The sequence below is a fragment of the Macaca mulatta genome, chromosome 16, assembly GCF_049350105.2.
Source record: "Macaca mulatta isolate MMU2019108-1 chromosome 16, T2T-MMU8v2.0, whole genome shotgun sequence".
In the NCBI taxonomy this organism is placed as follows: domain Eukaryota; kingdom Metazoa; phylum Chordata; class Mammalia; order Primates; family Cercopithecidae; genus Macaca; species Macaca mulatta.
In genome coordinates this window covers 83427844-83447692 of record NC_133421.1, presented here as the reverse complement: position 1 = coordinate 83447692, position 19849 = coordinate 83427844, and the positions used below count along the sequence as shown (strand labels likewise).

General features: G+C 48.3%; 1 protein-coding gene across 1 annotated transcript in view; it reads left to right on the top strand.

The window, feature by feature from the left end:
- LOC144335915 (uncharacterized) overlaps positions 1 to 18618 on the top strand; it is a 213586-nt gene extending 194968 nt beyond the window's left edge. The window contains exon 4 of the transcript XR_013407179.1: positions 18120 to 18618. The gene's annotated coding sequence lies outside the window, so the exon portion shown is untranslated. The remainder of the gene's footprint in view (positions 1 to 18119) is intronic.
- The last annotated feature ends 1231 nt before the right edge of the window (positions 18619 to 19849 follow it).

Sequence of the window (19849 nt, the reverse complement as noted above, 5' to 3'; positions counted from 1 at the left end):
GACACAGGCCCTAGAGCTGCTGCTCCCCTCCCTGGCTGGGCTTATCATTAGGGATTTGTCATAGGCCGGGTTGGTGGCTCCCGTGTATCCCTCCATATCTCCAACTCGGAAGTGAAAAGTGTGACTCAGTTTGGGAGTATTCACCCTTATATATGTCTATATCTGGGGACAAAGAGGAAATGAGGTGGAGGGGAGGGCTGAGGGCAGAGAGAGAAAGAGAAGAGAGAGGAGAGAGCGTACAAGCACATAAGGGGTGAGAGAAAGACATTTCACAGATTTTAAATATAGGAGTATAAATATTTGAAAGTCTGGAGAGCTGTACATGTGTGGAAAATTCAGATTGGACTTACAAAGTCAGATACCAGGAAGTAAAAATGTTCGTTCTCTTGAAATATTGTGAAAGAAAGCCCATGTCTATTAAGAACTCTTTCACATACACACATGACACACAGATGCAACACCTAGTCATACAAAACTCATGACATATACATACAGAAACATGTGTACTGATACCCAAACACATATAGGATTGCATTACAAATATGTACAAGAATTAGCCTTTTACTCAAAGGCACATATCCATCCATTCATTCGCAGGTATTTATTATCTCCTGTGTGCCAAGGATAAGGCTAGGTTATGAGGATGTGGTGGTGAACAGGACCTGTGTCCTCTCCTAATGGTGTTTACAGCCCACTGGCATAGCCAAGACATGATCTTACAAGTGCACAGAGCTGGAGCCAGAGGCTGGGTCTGCTGAGGAGGTGTGCCAGGGATTCTAGACCACCTTAGACTCCTGTGTGCTCTTAAGCCCCTGAAGGAAGGTGAAGGGTTTACATATTCCAATTACTGTGTCTCATGACTGCTGTAATCCCTGATTCATAGATCATGAATAAATAAGTTAGTGAATAAATAGATGAATGAATGAGTGAAGAAGTGAATGAATGGATATTCTGCCAAGTAGCAATGAAGTAGACATGGCCTTGGGCTGCCCAGAACTCAAGAGTTCTATTCCATCCCATTCCTGAAAGAGAGGAGCCCCAGGTGCTCTCACCTTTCAGAGGTTGAACCAAGGAAGGTGATTGGCCTTCCTAGCTCAGACCCTTGGGCATGGACAGCACTTCCAGGCTGCCCTGCAGCCCCTGAGCCTCTAGGGCCTGTGCAGAGGAGGCTGGTCAGGCTGCAGCTCAAAAGAAAGCCAGCTCTCTAACAAGCTTTGTACATCCAAGGCCTCCCATGTGTCCCCAGAGGGGTGGGTGGAGCTTACTGCTTCTTCCGTCCTGGAGCAACTCCCATCCCCAAGGGATCTCTTCTGGGGTTTCAAGCATTTCACGAAGCTTAGTGGGAAATTCTCCAGCATCGGTGGAAAAGACATAGACCTTTACTAGCTGGTTCCTAATAAACCTCATTTAATGAACTTCATTACCGTGCAAAGGAGCACCCTGACCATGGACAGAGAGCAAGAGGGGAGCCCAGGGGTAGAGGAAGGTACTCTACTGCAGCCATATTCCTATCCCACTGTGTGTGAGAGTGTGTGTGTGTGTGTGCGTGTGTGTGTGTGCACCTGCACATGCGGGGGTTCAGATGGGGCCAGGCTGTCGCAGATGCTCTGGTTGTTCCCCACCCATATCCCCCAGGCCTGACCATTTTGTGCTCTCAGCCAACCTCCCACTACCAGTGTCTATTTCTCTGCCTGAGAGCTTTATCCAAAACTGCAGAGGCTGCTCTGCCCACATGTGTGTAGCTCGCCAGGACAGCTAAGGAATTTGCACCCCTTGGAGGAGCCTCTACCAGAGTCTGCTGGGAGTTGGTGTTTTCCACACCCAGCGTCTGCATCCCTGGACAGGGGGAGGAGTAACTCTGAGCTGGGTGTTTTACAGCATTTCCTAGAGTTGACTTGGAGAGTAAGAGCTGGTTTCCTGCTGGGGCAGTGGACTCAAGAGTCCGCCCTTCAGTGGCCACCTTCCCTTTCTTGTGTCCCTTCCCAGCGCCCTCCCCACCCCGCCCCACCAGTGATCCCTGTACCTCCCAATCCAAACTCCAAGCACTTGTGTCCTTCAGGGTCAGCTTCTGGGGGAAACCAAGTGAAAACATCTGCACACCAAACTCCTCGCCAAGTCTGGCTGACCCGAGGCCACTCTGGCAAAGCCTTCCTTGGGCAAAGTCAACTTTCCCCAAGGTGCCTCTGTAGAAGGAAGAATGAGGGGCTTCTCTAGGAGGATCGGCTGTGTCTGAAAGGAGATGGTCTCTTCCCTGTTCATGAGATACAAGGCTTGAGTCCAGGCTGGAAGAAGTTTTCTAGGATCCCCAACCCTTTCATCACCAACTCACACCCAAACTCACCTCCCACAAAACCACCTGGGGCAGCCCTTAGCTCTTCTGAGGCCCTTCTCAGTGGTTTCTGGGCAGAAAGAGGAGAGAAGAACTAACCCCAGGGAATATCAGAGGGAAGGCACAGGTGTCTTTTTTGGCAACTGTTAACCTCTCAGTAACCTGGAAAGGCAACCCATTTATAAATGAATATGAATATACTGCAATATTTAATACAGAGAGAAGAAAAAGCGTTGGCTTTTTTAGAAAGAGACTTTATAAAAGGCAGCTGGTTGGGGCTGGGGAGGAGGAGTGATGGAGGGTGATAACTAAAGTCTACAGGGTTTCTTTTGAGCGTGAGGAAAATGTTCTAAAATTGACTGTGGCAATGGTTGCACATATCTGAGGACGTACTAAACCCATTGAATCGTACATTTTAAATGGGTGAATTGTAGAGTATGTGTATTATATCTCAATAAAGCTGTTTTAAAAAGGGGGGGCAGTTGGTTATCAGAAAGGTCTGGTTTTGGGGCTGGACAGACGTGACCTTGGCTTCCAGCTCTGCCCCTTACTAGCTGTGCATACAAGACATTTAACCTTGAAATCTCAGCTTCTTCGAGTGAAAATACTTCACTTTTATGGTTGTTCAGTAGATTTAGGATACTTTATAAAGCACCTTTAAAAGTTCCTGGCACATAAAGAGTCACTATGTTTAATAATTTTTAATAATTAACAGCTGATAATTATGCGAACCTGCTACTAGAAATCACCATTGCGTGTAAACTTCTCATCCATCGGAAGAGAAGCTAATTAGCACTGAAAGGAAGCCATCCTTTCGAAATTAACTTACCTAGTAACTTAGCTTGTTTTAAAGAATTGTGTTAGGAAAGGCCTTTTGCAAATATTGAGAATGAAACTCTGTGATTATAATCAGTCTTTTGAAAATTCTGATCTCAAAGAGGAATGGTCACAGATGAAGGGTCACGCAGGTCGGTAGCATTAGCACCTGAAGAAAGATCATTTCTCTTCCATTTGAAAGATAAGTAGGTAAAAGGGGTAATAGCCTTCTGACAGCCACAGAGTGAGTGGGGTATGGGTGTTGAGGCAAGGCTAGACCCGGATTTGCTTATCAAGGCCGAGAGCCAGTTGATGGGGTCCAGTGAAACGTCCTTGAGGGGAAACAGGAGCTAGCTCAGAACTAAAAATCACGTGGAACCAGGAACCCAGAGGGCACCTCATGGTGTTCAAATGTTATACTTCTTTTAACTCTTGATACAGATTGAATCTGTTTATCTCAAAAAAGGATAAAGGGAACTAATTTATGTTATTTTATATCTAGAGGGAAAGTGGTCGTTGATGGCGAGTGTTTTAATATCTCCTCTTGCTTACTCATCTCTGAAATGCACAGGTTTTAGAGGAAAACAGATTTAGATTACATTGTCAAGAACTGTGTGGGGTCTGAAACCTTGCCCCATTTGCAAGTTAACAAGTTAGCCTGGCCTGCCACAGTTTCACGGATGCTGGTAGAAGACATGAGACTCACGGATCAGAGACAAAGGACAGTTTATTACACAATAGTAGCAGCTAGAGTGTTATTGTTTTGTGCCAATTCTCCAAGCCATGGTTTCCATAAGGCAGCACAAAGAGGGCTCTAGGCAATACCTGCTCACACAGCGGAATGTGTTCCAAAAGAGGAATCCTGAGCTTAAGGAATCGGAATCTTTTATAATGGACAGTCAGCATGCCTACCCTTTGCTCCAGAGGAAGATACTGTATTCTCCAAAGCTGTTCACCGTGCAAGCATCCTTATAAGGATAGTTCAGACAAAGGCAGTCAGTGTCTCTGTTTGCAAGACACACAGAAATGTGAGGGGCCCTCAGAAAATTGTCTCCCAATACTCAATAGCTATATAATCTCAGGCAAAATTTGAGCCTCAGTTTCCTCATCTGTAAAATAGGAGTAATGCTCATTTGCCATGTGGTTGGAAAGAATAAATGAAATATCAGTATAGTCTTCCAAGTACAGTTCCTGGCACACAACAGATAAGAAATATTGATTACTTCTTCCTGCCACCTCTCCCCTCAACTAATGCCGGCTTAGTGAAGACTTTACTCCAGGCAAATCTATACTCAAACCAATTCTCATGTAGATCCGTTACAATCACACTCATATGAAAACCTTGCATCACTATTTTGTTTCAAGACAGCAGCCCACCTGGTGCATAGAATCTAAGCCTGTCTTGATCCCATCAAACTTGATCAGTTTCAGCCCAACGACTCATCACTAATTCAAAAATCCCAAATCCTCCAGCTCAGGGGCTCTCAGCCTTTGTGGCATGTTTAAATCACCAGAGGAGCTTTTAAAAAAAGCTACTGCATCCAATACCAATTAAATCATACTCTCTGGAGGTGGGACTCAGACTCCAATTATTTAAAACATTCTCCAGGTGAGTCCAATATACAGCCAGGGCCCAGCTCTCGAGCTCTTACTCAGACAACTAGCAGAGTCTGCATGTGTGACTTTGCAATGCTTAAGCTGTTTCAGCTGAGTAATTGGGCCAGCTCTTAAAAAGGTCATCAGGCATCTGTAGGTACTTCACGGAGCCCAGGAAGGAGCTGTGGCCTGGGGAGGGGGAGTGGGCACAGAGAAGAAATTGAAAGTGGGGGAAGGTGGTCCATGCTCTAACAGAAGATAGGAGAGAGCCCCCTTGGCCTTCGGAATTCCAGCATGGCCTGAGATTAGGCTCTATATACCCTGGGCACTCGATTAATGCTTTCAAATGGTCTCAGGCTTTCCAGCTCCTCCCCCCAAGCATCAGGCATTCTGCGTGCACACTTCGGGTTGAAAATAGCTCCAGTCCTTGCCTTGCTCCCTGGCAGACTAGATTATAGGATTAACTCTTCACCTCCCAGCTGGGCTATGGGAATCCTCTTTCCTCCTTTCCTTAGGTATGAACGATCAATAATATAGATTTTCTCACTTCCTTCTTCCACCTTGGGAAGCTCTTCTTAGGCAGTTACCTTTGTTTTACTGGCAGATCCAGAAGGAGAAAGTGAGGCCTGCGTGGCCCTGGGGAGGGGGTCGTGCTCCCTGACGACTGCCCTGTGGTTATGTGACATCCCCTGATCCGCTTGCTGGGGGCTGCTCTGTCCTTCCTCCTTTCTGGTAGGGAGAGTAAAGGTGCAGTGGAGGGGCTCCAGGGCCCCCAAAGTCAGGATTTCAAATTTGCTTTCTGCGACTGTGCAGTCCCCTTCACTCATAAACATGCAAATCACCCAGGTAATTGAGACACCTGAAGTCCAAGGGAGCCTAATTTGTCTAACGAATTCAGGCTGCACAGCAAATTACCTGAAACTCGAGTGAAAGTGGGCTTTTCAGACTGGAGAGAGCCTGCCTGAGCCTTTGTTTCCAAATGGATGCTGCATTTTCCTCTTGGTGCCTGGCTGGAACAAAAGGGACCACAAACACCAAGGGAGGCTGGGGGAGCTGCTTTTGTCGGTCACTGAAATAGCAGCCACGTTGCTAGCTGAGGCCAGTTCTGAAAGCCACTTGGCACTGGGGCTTCCTGCAGAACCCATGCTGCGATGAGGGAGCCCTGGAGCCTGATTGTTGCAGGAATGTGGGGGCCTGAGCTGACCAGGGTGTGCCCTTGGGTCACACCTCTTGGAAGGTGCAGGGCTGACTGGGGAAAATGGTACATGGGGGAAACTGAGTCTGGCACACACTGGCACACTTCCCTTCGTGACTCGATGGCTTTTAAAATCATAGCTGTTCAGGCAGGAGTGTGGGCTCTGCATAGGTGCCTGGGGAAGGGGTTGGAGGAACTGTTTCTGTCTTCTCTAGCTGAGCCCGGCGATGTCCAAGTAGGTGTAGTGAGGGATGGCTGCAGAGTCAGATCTTCCCACTCCATTCCCACCCCACCCCCACCCCGAGTTTTCATTATGTATCAGGGATGATGGCACAAAAACAAGATCTTTGTTCCTCCCCTCCTCCTGGGCACCTGCTGCTCTCATCCTACCCACCTGAAGGCTCACAGGCCGCCACCAGTGACATCACAGGGCCGTCGCCGCGGAAACGGGCAATGAGGTCGGACAGCAGGGGCTTGATGGCTTCGGGCAGGGAAGGAGGGGAGCCAAGACCAAGGGGGCCAGGGTTGCAGGAACGGAGCTTGCTAGAGATTAGAGCAGACACCTCGAGAAGGAAAATGTTGTAGCCAGCGAGCTTCCCCGAATGGGGAGAGGGCCAGGTTCCCGCTCAAAGGCCCCGTCAATTAGTCACTCACTGCATGAGCCACACCTGGCCCGCGCCAGGCTCCAAAACCTGATTGCCATTCGGGGCTGGTTCTACTTGTAATTTGTTGGCTCAAAGGTCGAAGTGGACTCCTAAGAAAAACAGATTTCCTTGTAGCCATTCCTTGGGGACTGAGCTCCCAAAATTAATTGGCCCAAATTTCAGCACAAATCAAGCCTTTAATTTCCCATTGAGGGTGGGAGTGGCTTACAAGGGGGATAGAGAATAAAGAACAGCCAGAGGCTGGGGGAGAGCTGGCGGGGAGGCGAGGGATCTGTATGTCTAGAGTGTCAGGGGCCAGCAGGTGGGGAAGAGGGGGAGGGACAGGGGGAGCTGCTGGTGCCCTAGGAGGCAAGGAGAGAGGGCACTCTATAAATCACCAGCTCTTTTTTAAAAATGGAGTTTAACCTCCCCTAGCTTTGCTTTTGAATTTATTAGCGGTTTCATTTCCTTGGGTAATAATTCATTATCTCATTCCCAGCCTGGGGAACGGTGCCGGCCCAGAAGTGGCATTTACCTTTCTCACCTTAAAGTGATGCTTTTTTAGCTGTGTCATCTTCAGATCGCTCTCAGCCCTGGCCTGCAGCTCCACGTGTCCCCCCCAGACCTCGCAGCTCCCAGGCACTGGCTGACCATGTGAAGGGTGGCCCAGCTGACCTGGTCGCCCTCCCCTCCCCTTCCCTCCCCTCCCCAGTGCTCCAGGGTCTGCTTCTCTGATGCTATTTGCACCAGAACTGTATTTGGGGCCCGAGTCTCTCTCTATTGTGAAGTGAGACAGCTGGCAGGCTGTGGTGAGATAGAGCCGTTCTGCTGGAGCCGAGATAACTGCTCCTGGGAGGGAACCCAGTGGAGGATTGAAGGGTCCACATGTGTCAGCTTAACTGGAGGATCTGAAAAAGCTATTTCAATCTCCTCCCCAAGTGGGAAATTGGCAGATGCCCTTCTGTGGAATGAAAGTTTCCTCTTCCTCTCCATCCTCTCTGCCAAGGAAGAAAGCTTGATTAACGAGGGTGTGACAATGTTTTTCACAAGGAAAAAGTCCTCCCAAATCCCTTCTGGCGTCACAGAAAAGATCCCCTCCTGATGGGAAATACGGCAGGCTGGAGATGAGGATGGGGTGCTCTCCCCCTCACTGGCCAACATCCATTCCTGGGGTCCCCCTGTCCATCATCCCCCCATCCCACCCCTACCATGCTGCAGATGCTGGGCACTAGGTGTATCCGTGAACAAAGCCATTGTGACCCTTCCTCCTGGAACTGACAGTCCAGTGGCCTGTTCCTGCTGTCTGGTAAACGACCTGCAGCTTGCGTGGAGTGCGAGGAGTGAGGGCATCTCCTTTGGTGGTCTAGTTTTCTAACGGCTGAATGAACAGCCAGTGTTTATCCTCTAATGAGTTTTCCATCGCTTCTTCTCACAGGGGGTCAGCGTCATTACAATCACTTTGTTCTACACACGGATACAGGTGTCCCACAGTGCAGCCCAAGCCGCATGTTAGAATCTCCTGATGCACAAGGCTGGACCAGTGCATCGAAATATCTGGGGTGGAACCCAGTGTCGGTATGGAAGCCCCCCAGGGGATTCTGACACACCCACGGCCCTACACCCTTGCTACTCAAGTGTAGCCTGGGAGGCAGCATCACTTGGGATCTTGTTAAGAATGCTGGATCTGGGTCTTACTCCAGACCTGAGGAGTTGGAATCTGCATTTTAACCAGATCCCCAGGGCACAGCTGAGTATCCTTCCTCACAGACATTGAAACCCCCTGAAGGAGTCACCCTATAGAGTTGTGGTCCTGCCACCTCTTCCCTCTGCTCCCTCAGCCTCGCTGTACCGTACATGGGGGGTCACAAGTCCCCAGCATAGGAGAGGAAGCCACCCCTTTCTCCCAGGTTAGTTGTCAACCTGCTGAGAAAGGAACTGTAGACAAAGGGGAAGGGAGGAGAAACAGGAACCTCAGACCCAGCATGCAAATCACATGCAAATCAGCATCCTAGAGGCTCTTAGCATGTGGGCTGGGGAGAGTCTCAGAACCCTGCAGTGAGGTTAAGAAGTGGTGGTAAGGTTGGGGTTCACCAGAGCTCTGCATCCTCTCTCCAGGCCAACAGTTCTGCCGGCTCAGGCTTGGCTCATGCAGCGTCTATCTCCAGGCTCCCAGGCAGATGAAAGGCTATGAGGAATGGCACCTGGTGGGCCCCCTCCCAGCTCCCCTTCCCCGTGCCCAGCTCCTCTCAACCAAAGCCTCCACTCCTGCCCTCCTTCATTCATGCCAGCAGCTAGGCCTGAACTCTGGGGCTCCTGGCACCTCCTGCTTTTGTGTCTTATTTGTCAAAATTGTAGCGTGTATCAAGGGCTTAATGCCGAGTGTTTCCTCCTGATTGGCACTGTTCCCCCGTTAATGGGCAGCACCTGTTTTCCAGGCTGTGGGAGAAAGAGCGGGGAACGAGAAGAGGTAGAGAGACAGCCCAGCTCATTCTGCTGGGATGAAGGTCTCAAACCATGGGGGGCCACTCACGAGCCATAGGGAGCTGCCCAGACTGAGCTCTGGGTGTCCTCTTTGTGGCCCTAGAGAGCCACGTACTGGGCAGGAGCCGTGGCTGAAGGTGCAGCCTCTCTGGGCCTCCTAATTCAGTGGATTTCTGGCATCTCCGCAGTAAACATCAGACACGTGCAGACTTCTGATCACCTGGGAGACACCTTTTCCCAAGGGCTCCTTCCTCCTCTGCAGGTTCCCCTGGTACTGTTTCTATCCCAAAACTGGGTTCAAAAAGCAATGGAAAAGTAGACAACTGAAACTGACACCCAGAGGTCAGAGTTCAAGTCACAGGACTTCAGGAGAGTCACATAGCTTCTCTGAGCATAGGTAACTTCGGTGGAAAATGGGCGGAATGAGGCCCATTTTGCTGCTTTGTGGTGAAAATAAAATGAAATATGCGAACGCTCCTAATACAGTGGTGGGCACATTGTAGGCGCTCAAATACGTGTTCATTTCTAGATGGACACCAATAAAATCTGAGTAGTTAGTGCAGTGGTTCTCAAAGTGTGGTCCCTGGACCAGCAGCAGCATCTGGGAACTTGTTAGAAATGCACATTCTCAGGCCCTGCCCCAGACCTGCATAATCAGAAGCTCTGGAAGGGCCCAGCCAACTGTGCTCCAACAAGCCCTCCAGGTGACGCTGTTGCGTGCTCAAGTTTGAGAACCAAGGGTGTGGAAGCTAAATGTTACAGGTAATACGGCATGAGTCTCTGTGCCCTTCCTTTAAAGTCACATCGATTTGGTGGGAAGATGATACACGTAGTGATCAGAGCAGCTGGCACTTACATGGCATGTACCACGGGCCCACGTGTGAGGTGCTCTTGCATTAACACACTTAATCGTCACGACTACCCTGAGTGTTAGGTGCTGGTGTTGTGCCCATTTTATAGAGCAGGAAACTGAGGCACACACAGGTAAAGTGATGTGCCCAAGTTGGTAGGATCTGAAGCCAAGCCTCCTGGTTCCAGAGGCTGTGGGTGGTGCTTCCTCATAATATGCAGAGGATGTGGGGGCAAGCAGAGGTGGGTAGGGAGAGCCCGGGGACTGGAGGGAACAGGGTGTGTAGGGGGAATCCAGACACATGGCCACTTTGTGACAGAGCTGGATGGAGGACCGGTGTCCAGTCTGGAGCCCTGTTCCCTGTGTCTTCCTATCCTGCCAAGCCCAGACGTTTCAGCCGTGCATCAGATAGAGGTGCCCTGGGCTTGCTCTGCAGGTGTAGCAAGCTGCACTCCAGAGGCAGACAGCCTGGACCTGGGGAATCAGCGAGGTCCAAGGTCAGAATCTGGTGGAGGAGGAGGCTGTTGCACACATCAGGCTGAGGAGAGGACAGCCCCCTCAGTTGTGGGGAAGCCGACTTCGGGGAATTATCTAAGCTCACAAGTTATCTGACATTAAACTCTCATAGCTTCCTGTACTTCTTTCAACACCTCTGTCACAAATGCAAATCAAAGATGTATTATGTTATTTGCTCAATGTCTATCTTGCTCACCATAAGCTTCATGATGGCAAGGGCTGTATCTGTCATGGGACATGGCATCTCCCCGACACTAGCAAGGTGCCTGGCACACAGTAGACAATGGACATTTGCCAAACGAATGAATGAGCAAATGAAAGAACATTGGTGTTCTTTCACCAATGCTCACACCCCCACTGTGATTATTTTCACATCTGTTTTCCTTCTAGACTGAGACCCCTATGATCACACAGAGTCTTACTTATCTTTGAATACATAGTTCCCAGAACAATGGCTGGCATTGTTTTGTTTTTAGTTGAACCCAATCAAATTCTAAAACTCCAGTGGATCCCGTTGCTGAAAAGATCATCTTCCCTGCCCAGGGAAGGAGGGGATGTCAAAGTAGGAGTCTCCAAAATATTGGACTGAATTCCTTTTTCATGATATACTCATAGATTATAACTCTGTGTGGGTAAGACCAAGGGTCACGTTTCCTGGGTACCAGGACTGAGCCAGGGCAGGGCTCAGCCTTGAGCAGCTTAATCCACAGGGTAGAGAGGTTAAAGCTTTGAGGTAAATAACTCCTGCAAAAGGACTCCATCTGACCCTCTTTTCTATAAATCTAAGACTGTGAGTCAACTTTCAATTAACCTCTTCTCCTAGATTCTGTTCAATGCAAAATATTTTATTCCAAAGGCGGAAAAACTATTTTAAGGTTACCTCTGTTATTGTATTGATACCAAACCAGAACAGGTCAGTGAGCTTCCTGTGCAACCAGAACTACGTCGTCACAGTCACCAAGTGGATGGAAGACGCCATGCAGCAGGAAGGCTGTCCTGGCTGTTCCTCCTCAGCCTCCTGACCCCTCCCTCCCTTGTCCACAAGGGCAGCTGAAGAGAGGTGTTGTTATTTTGGTTAGAAATCCCGTTAAAATGATGAGGCTCCCACTTTCTCTTCCTATCCATTGACTCCCCTACATTTCTTGTCCAACCCACAAACCGTCTTTGATAGCCAAAATGGTGCCTTTTCACACAAAAGGACAGGCAGCAGCCAGGCGCGGTGGCTCACACCTGTAATCCCAGCACTCTGGGAGGCCGAGGTGGGAGCATCACCTGAGGTCAGGAGTTCAAGACTAGCCTGGCCAACATGGCAAAACCCCATCTCTGCTTTAAAAAAATACATATATATACAAAAATTAGCCAGGCGTGGTGGCACGCACCTGTAATCCCAGCTACTCAGGAGGCTGAGACAGGAGAATTGCTTGAACCTGGGAGGTGGAGGTTGCACTGAGCTGAGATTGTGCCACTGCACTCCAGCCTGGGGAACAGAGCAAGGCTGTCTCAAAAACAAAAAATAAAAAAATAGAAACAAAGGACAGGCAGCAAGTCCTAGGGAGGTCTATTTTTGGAAGATTACTAAGCTTGTATCCCAGCCTTATTTTTATCCCAAACTTATTTATTCATGAGCTTATAGTTTAGGTAGTTTTGTTCAGGGCACCTGCCAGGAAAAAGCCAGGGGACATGGAGAACCAAGCGAGATGATGCAGAGAGCTCAGGGCAGGTCACCTTACCCCCTGAAACACAATGCTAAGGGCTTCTGCTCCTTGAAGGAAGATGCGTCATGGAGATATTGATTTGCTTTCGTCTGTGCCCTCTTTATATGAATGAACTCCTGACTTTGATATTCTCCAGAATGCTCCAGACATACATTCATTCACCAGGGACTGTGAGAGCCACCATTTCTCATCTAAGTAGTTAGGGTATTAATGGGGGATGAGGAGGGAGGGTGGGAGGAAAGTTGATGGTGGACGGAATGGATGGGTAAATAAATAATGACATATCTGTGAAGGAACATTATACAGCCATTAAAAATATATGGGCAAAGAATCGTTAATGACATGGAAAATGCTCGTGATATAAAATTAAGTTTAAAAATTTAGGGTTTAAAATTACATATTTAGCACAAGCCCATGTCATATGTTGATGGAAGACTGGAAAGAAACATACCAAAGATTGCTTTCTTTATATATGTCTGTATTCTCCCTGTTTCCCATGATGTGCCTTTATCCTCTCTGTTTATTTTTATTGTATTTTTGAGACAGAGTCAGCAAGACTCCGTCCCCCAGGCTGGTGTGCAGTGGCATGATCTCAGCCCACTGCAGCCTTGACCTCCCAGGATCAAGCAGTCCTCCCACCTCAGCCTCCCCAGTAGCTGGGACCACAGGTGCATGCCACCACACCTAGTTAATTTTTGTAATTTTTGTAGAGACAGTGTCTTGCCACGTTGCCCAAACTGGCCTTGAGCTCCTGAGCTCAAGTGATCTGCCTTGCCTCAGCCTCCCAAAGTGCTGGGATTATAGGTATGAGCCACTATGCCCAGCCCCTATCTAGTTTAAATTTTTCATTTTAAAAGCTTTTTGAAGTACAAAAATAAGACATTCCCCATGTAGAAATAAATGCTAATTATACTGAAAAATAAATTCAAATTATGTAGACATGAAAGCTGTACCCCGCCATTGACTCCTATTAATCATTTGGTATATAGTCTCCAGAAATGTATGTATAATGTATATTTTGTATACAAATGTACACAAATATGTATGTGTATATGTATGTGTATATGAATTTTAACATAAACAAGATCAATTTATCTAGATACACATTATTCAGATTTTTTATGTTGGGGATATCAGGCTACTTTTTATACTAAGAATTGTTTAACTTTTTTTCCTTTTTTTTTCTTTTTTTGAGATGGAGTCTCACTCTGTTCCCCAGGCTAGAGTTCAGTGGTGTGATCTCGGCTCACTGCAAACTCCACCTCCTGGGTTCAATCAATTCTCCTGCCTCAGCCTCCCAAGTAGCTGGGATTACAGGTGCCCACCACCATGCCAGGATAAGTTTTGTATTTTTAGCAGAGACAGGGTTTTGCCATGTTGTCCAACCTGGTCTGGAACTCCTGACCTCAGGTGATCCACCTGTTTTGACCTCCCAAAGTCTCGGGATTATAGCCATGAGCCACTGTGCCTGGCCTAACTTTTTTTTTCTAAATACACAAGTTTTGGTTTGCAGATGTGACTTTAAAACAGGGAGAGTATCCTGTATTACCCAGGGAGAGTGTCCTATCATTATCCAGGTGGGTCTAATGTAATCACCAAGGTTTTTACAAGAGGAAGGCAAGGGTCAGAGTGAGAGAGGAGACTCAATGAAGGAAGCAGAGACCTGAGTGAGGCGGTTGCTGGTGGAAGGGGCCATAAGCCAAGGAATGCAGGCAGCCAGTGGAAACTCGAAAAGGCAAGGAGTGGCTTCTTCCTGGAGGAATCCAGAAAGGCACAAAGCTCTGCTGACATCTGATGGAGCTCAGCCCCTTGAAACACCCACTTTAGACTTCTGACCTCCAGAACTGTAAGACAATACATTTGTGATGTTTTAAGCCACTAAGTCATATTGTGTTGCAGTGGCAATAGAAAACTAAGACACCTTATCTGGCCAGGCGCAATGGCTCACGCCTGTAATCCCAGCACCTGGGGAGGCTGAGGTGGGAGGATCATTTGAGCTCAGGAATTCAAGATCAGCCTGGGCAAAATAGCAAGAGCCCATCTCATTCTTTTTCATATAGTTTTTAGTAAATTAATAAAAGAAAAAAAAAAGAAAACGAATACACCATATCTCAGGTTACCTTCTGGAAGAATCTACCCCAAGACGCAGATTTTACTTAATTCTCTCGTGTTCAGTATGGTGCCTCCACCATGCCTGGCTTCTATAATGGGAGTCTTTCTACATATTTTCCTTAAAAACACACACTTTTTAAGCAAAAAGTTCTGATGTGGAGGTGAGGGGATATAAAGTTGCTAAACAACTCTTATAGGCCAAGAACTGTGTAAGCACCTGGGTACCGCAGTGAGCAAAACACAGATTTCTGCCCTCATAGAGCTTGTATTCTAGCAATTCTGGTTGGGGGAGACAGTAAATAGCAAGCAAAAGAGTAAATTATGTAGTAAGAGGGGATACATACAATGGAATACAAGCAAAAGCACGGGAGAGGAGAAAGATTGGGAGTGTAGGATGGAGGTGAGAAGCCAGAGGCATGTTTGGTTTTCTTTTCTTTTCTTTTCTTTTGAGACAGAGTCTCGCTCTATCACCCAGGCTGGAGTGCAGTGGTGCCATCCCAGCTCACTGCAACCTCTGCCTCCTGGGCTCAAGCAAGTCTCCTGCCTCAACCTCCCAAGTAGCTGGGACTACAGGCATGCACCACCAAGTCCAGCTCATTTTTATATTTTTAGTAGAGACAGGGTTTCACCATGTTGGCCAGGCTGGTCTCGAACTCCTGACCTCGAGTGATCCACCCACCTTGGCCTCCCAAAGTGCTGGGATTACAGGCATGAACCAATGCGCCTGGCCCTGTCCAGCATGTTTAAATAGGGTGACTGATGTCAGCTCATTTGATTTATTCCTTTAGTAGTCACTTATTTCACATGCATTCTGGCTATAAGTCCTTTACAAATATTAAATTGTTTACTCCTCATTATAACAGTACAAATTAATGTGATTATTTCCCCATTTTACAGAGAAGAAAACAGAGGCAGGGAGAGGTGAAATACCATTTGCAGTGTCAGGTGGTCAGTAAGTGTCAGCAAAGGTCCTCGAGGCCAGGCTCTGGGGCTCCCATCTGTGCTCTTATCCTCTGCACAATGCTGCCTTATACCTTGAAATAAGAATTTCAACGCAGTAACGGAGTCAGCCATGCAGGTCTCTGTGGGACAAGACTTCCAGGCAGAAGGAACAGCCAGTGCAAAGGTCCTGAGGCAGGAGAGTGCCTGGGTTATTTGGTCATAGGGCCAGGCAACCAGTGTGACTGCTGTGGGGTGGGCAGGGTGGGTAGCTGGGGGAGGCGTGGTCAGAGCGGTCACTCAGGCCACATTGCGAGGGGCCCTGAGGCCATGATGCAGACTCGATTCTTATTCTCGGAAAAGGAGGAGGTCTAAAGGGTTTGAGCTGTGAGTGGCTCACCCTGGCTGCCGTGCTGAGCGTGGGCTGCCAGGGTCAGGATGGGGCAGGAGTCCCAGCTGGAGCCAGGGAAAAGCAGTTGAAATGGGGAAGAATTATGTGGGATTCTGGGCAGTTTGAAGTAGAGCCGGCAGGGTTTCCCAATAGATGGAATGTGGAGTGTGGGAGAAAGAGATGCATCTGTCCTGGCTCATAGATGTGTGGCCCGAAGAACAAACTGGAAGGACAGGGTTGCTCTATGCCGAGATGTGGGAAGAGTCTGTTTGCTTTCCGAGCGTGGCAACTCCCTCTGAGGATGAAATCGCAGCATAACACGTTGGAATGGCAATAACTGTCTTGAGACAGAGGTGTTATATCCAAGAAAAAGTGTTTTCAGAGGAGGCCATGGTTGAAATAACAATGATTGTTTTGATGCATTCCATATCCAGCGGATGGAAAGCACACTTAGCAAGTCAAGAGAAACATGAAAGAACCCTAAGGGCTCCAGGCCAAGACCCAAGTTGACATCCTAAAGCCACCTGGGAAGTTGGGAGGAAACCGTCTCCTAACTGCCCCCTCCTGGGAGTTGGGGCAAATGGCACCATGAGGACCCTAGCTTCCACTGGTGCACCTTGGGCCACATCTTGCTCCAGCAGCCAAGCCTCTGAGCTGCCGATGTAGGGATGTGGTAAGGATTGCCAATGCCTGTTTCATCGCTTGTACAGGGACTCTCACAGCATCTGCCATTCTTTGCAAGCAGCATGTGAATGAACTTCAGATTAAACTACACACAGAAGAAATTCTTCCTGCCAAAGACACTTAAAACCCCTCCCATCAGCACCGAGCACCAAGAATTCTGATTGTGGCAGAGAAAAAAACAGCCAGCAGAGATAATACCAAATAGTATAAAAATAGAGTGGGCTTAAGGCAGAGAGACAGAGAGCTGTAGTGTCTCACGCTCACTACAAACATTTACAGAGCACGCAGCTTGGAGGCAAGACCAGCCAAGGAGATCACACCACGAAGCTCTGGGCGAAAGAATCTTGCTAATACTGACATCCATTTCTTCGGGCCATCATTTGATGAATATCGAGGTGTACAAAGCTCACAATGGTGTCATGTCAGACATGCTATTGTCTCCGATGGTGCTGATAGACTGAAGGGACTGTTTTTGACAATTTGAGCCGAGGTGCTGATGTCCAGCGTGTGATACCTGGGTAAGCAACCATCTCCAACACAGGCATCTACATGGGCAGGGCAAGAGCCATGCTGCCCAGGACCACCTGTCCCCGCTCCTGCCTTCATGGTCATTCTGTTTTTACCCCTGGAGTTAGGGATCGGAGGAAGGCTGCCGTTTCCCAGCGATCATCTGTCCCTCACCCTTACTGTTCCCTGTTTCTGCTTGTGAGGGCTGTGTGGGTTTGTGCCTGGGAAGGGCATCTTGTAAGGCTTTCTGTTTGTCGATCTGTGAACAAATATCTATATCCAGTTTACTTCAGGCCAGGCCTGTGCTAAGCACTGTCATATAATAGGCTCTCAATAAGTATTTGTGAGTCTTCAGGGATACAAACCTTATGAGCTTACCTGGGCAGAAAGCCAGGTCCCATCTCCAAGAACTTCCAGACATTTTCCCTCGAAGCCATGTCCAGGGAGAGAGGCCAGTGGGACATGGACCGGGGTACCCAAGATGGGTGGGGAATGGGACCTCAGTTCTCTGCATAGAGTCCCTCCACACCAGGCATTTGCCAGGTCTGCTGTGGCAATGATGTCCCACCCTGTTAGTTTCTCTCGCTTCCAAAGCTCCAGGAAAAGCACTCAAGCCAATGGCCTTGGTAAATACAATCTCCCAACCACAGCCCTCACCCTCAAACCTGATTCCTTCTCTCCAGCCCTCAGCCTTGACTGTTCGAGTGAACCTGGTCTGCATTTCTGACCGACCTGTCACTTGGGTCTCTAGTCTCATGCTCTGGGGCTAATGGATCACATCGTCTGGGACAGGTGCCCATGCCTGGGCAGACCTATATACATGCAGTCATACTCGGTTATAAATATCTATAGAGTGCTATACCAAATAATTGTGGGGCATATTTCACCCTGCCTGTTGAACACATTGCAAGAAAGGAATTGATCCCTGCTGTTTCATTTATTAGATGGTGTAATACCACAAAAATCGTTTCCACAATATCCCAAACTAAATCATTTATTCTTGACAAAAATCCAATAAAGAGCTCAATCCTTCTCCATAGGCAGATAAAGCACAGATTAATGGGACTGCCTAGATCAAAAAATGCTGGGAAAATGAAAGCAAGATAGAGAGAGAAGGCTCCTTCCTCCTCCTCACTTCCCCAAGGCTGCCTCAGCTCAGGGTTTTATTACAAAAAGCCGCCTAAGTATTACAGGCTAATCCGTAAATCCCAGCCTAGTAAAATATGTGACGGATTTGTAAATTGTGCCCTTTACAAATCTGATTGAACTTTTTTTGTGTGTGTGTGGCTGGGAATTTTGCCTTTCTCCTTTTCCTCGTCTTCTCACCTTGTCCCGTCTCTCTAGGTCCCCAGTGACCCGGAACCCTGCATCTGACAGTGTGGGCCCCCAGCACTGGCAACGTTCCTGGAATGTTCAACCCTGCCATGACCCTTCTATGATTTGACTGACAGAGGGTGGAGATTGTTTGTGGTACGAGAGGCTGAGAAAACCATCATTCTCTTTATTTACCGTCTATGGGGAAATGAGATTCAGATGGGGCCAGAGCCCCAGGGCCAGGCATAGCAATGTCAGGGGCACAGGGCATGCTTGTAGCCAGGTATGAACGTGGTGAAGGATTTGTACATTGTTTCCAGTGGAGACAGGAGTAGATCAAGCTGGTGACCTTCAGACCCACAGACAAGCTGCTCAGAAGAGCCTTTGCCTTGGCCGGGAGCAACGGCTCATGCCTGTAATCCCAGTACTTTGGGAGGCTGCGGCGGGCAGATCACGAGGTCAGAAGATCGAGAACATCCTGGCTAACACGGTGAAACCCCGTCTCTACTACAAAAAAAATACAAAAAATTAGCCGGGCGTGGTGGCGGTCGCCTATAGTCCCAGGTACTCGGGAGACTGAGGCAGGAGAATGGTGTGAACCCGGGAGGCGGAGCTTGCAGTGAGCAGAGATCGTGCCACTGCACTCCAGCCTGGGCAACAGAGTGAGACTCTGTCTCAAAAAAAAAAAAAAAACAACAACAAAAAACAAAAAAAAAAACAAGGAAAAAAAAGAAGAGCCTTTGCCAGCAGATCTCATTCTGCCCTCTGACTTGAGCCCACTACCTTCAACCACCCAGAGCAAGTGATTCTCCAGGGTCCATCCGCTGTACCTGGTCCACACTGTCCTCGGTGTGCACTCCATCTAGGGTACCAGTCATCTCAGTGTGCCCAGGACTGATGGGGTTCCCAGAAGGCAAGACTTTCAGTGCTAAAAAGTTCCAAGCAAACCGAGATGAGTCACTCACTGGCTGTGCATCCTCTGCCTGAAGTTCTGGTCCTTCTGTACTCTGAGAAGAGCTAATCACTCAGGCCAGCTTTTAGCCGTCTCTGCCTGAAACCGCTTCCCTTGCAGAAGCAGAAAAGTGCCTGAGCGAGATCATGGGCTTGGCAGTCATCCAGCCCTGGGTTTGGGTTCAGGATACCCGTGGCCATTGGAAAGTCACATAGCCTTTCTCGCCTTCAGTTTCCTCATATGAAAAGTGGAGATAATAATACCTACTTCATCGGATCATTGTGCTAATTAAAGAGACAACGAAAGTGAAACACCTAGCACAGAGTAAGCACACAGCAATATCATCATCATCGTTTGAACACATCTCCTTAAGTAAGGCTGAAAAAAAAAAGTATGACAGTGGTGAAAAGCCCTTTGAAAGCTGGTGCAATGACATCACCCCCGACCATCTCACTAGAGATACAGCTCCTTACTCTTGCAATCTGAGCACTGGCCAAAGCCCAGATGTCAGTCTCTAAAGGAGCCAGTAATGCGAGCAGCTGGGATGCAGATGATGGGATGGAAACCAGGTCTTTCTGCTTGGCGCTGTGCCTTTCATAGTTTCAGTCCTGTGGGGCTATACCCCAGCACCCCAGGAAAACGACTGCTTCCTCTTCTGACAGATTTTACAAAGGCAGAGGAAAGAGCAAGCTGGGATGGTTGCCCTGGCAACTTTCCTCAACCACCGCCCCCCACACACTTAGGCCTGTCCAGCATGGAAGCAGGGCTTGAGAAACAAGGAGAGGAGAACGGTCCTGGACCAGCAGAC